The sequence below is a fragment of the Sinocyclocheilus grahami genome, unplaced genomic scaffold, assembly GCF_001515645.1.
Source record: "Sinocyclocheilus grahami isolate Dianchi unplaced genomic scaffold, SAMN03320097.WGS_v1.1 scaffold1138.1, whole genome shotgun sequence".
Classification (NCBI taxonomy): Eukaryota; Metazoa; Chordata; class Actinopteri; order Cypriniformes; family Cyprinidae; genus Sinocyclocheilus; species Sinocyclocheilus grahami.
In genome coordinates this window covers 243,357-244,322 of record NW_015506317.1, presented here as the reverse complement: position 1 = coordinate 244,322, position 966 = coordinate 243,357, and the positions used below count along the sequence as shown (strand labels likewise).

Genomic DNA, 966 nt, shown 5'->3' with positions numbered 1-966 from the left:
CATTTAACATCAAAATGTAAAGTCTAACCTTAAAATGCATGCTTTTTATGTACCCTTCTCACTTGAAATTCTTTGGTGAGTTAATAAGAATATTGGTAACACGTTAGTGTCCAGTTCTCACTATTAACTAGTTGGTTATTAGCATGAATATTACTGGGATATTGGCTGTTTATTATTACTTAAAAAGCATATATTAAAGGGGTCATATGATGCGATTTCAAGTTTTCCTTTCTCTTTGGAGTGTTACAAGCTGATTGTGCATAGATAAGGTCCCTGAAGTTGCAAAGACTAAAGTCTCAAAACCAAAGAGATATTCTTTATCAAAGTTAAGACTCTGCCACGCCCCCCTAAAACAGCTCGTTCTAACACGCCCCCACATATCTACCTCACTATGTGGAAATATTTGCATAATGCAGCCCAAATGTGCACGCAAAGAAAGCAGGCGTGGTTTCAGTAACCGCAGTTAGTGTTGAAGCAGCATGTCAGGGAGACGCTGTGTGTTTCTAGGCGAAAGCAAAAGCACTTTATTTGGCCTTCCGAAAGTAGATGCATTTAGGAATCTTTAAGATTACTTACAACGGAACAGCAATGCATTTTATGGACGACCGTTTCGTGAACCTAGGAGAGGAGGTAATTCTGACTTTGCTATGACAATCTGGCGCTTCTGAATCAGCTACTGTTTTGTTATTAGTTTAAATATTTGCTATTGACTGTTCAAATGCGGAGTTTTGCGCATCCAGTGTGTGTGGGTGTGAGAGAGAGAGAGAGAGATCACAGTGGAGTCAGCTGTCTTAACTGTGGCTTGTGTACTGCACACATACCAGCTTCATCGCTGTGTCTGTCACGCGACACTGCAATGAACAATAATATAGAATCTCCACTCTGTTCCCCTTTCGGGCTCTGTCTTTACATTTATTTTGAAAGATGAAGCTGTGATTATGGTAAGGGGCGTTACATTTCCGACGA

General features: G+C 40.2%; 1 protein-coding gene across 1 annotated transcript in view; it reads left to right on the top strand.

Moving 5' to 3' along the window:
* Window positions 1-966, top strand: part of dmac2 (distal membrane arm assembly component 2) — a 28,467-nt gene that overhangs the window by 25,985 nt on the left and 1,516 nt on the right. The gene's annotated exons all lie outside the window — the stretch shown is intronic.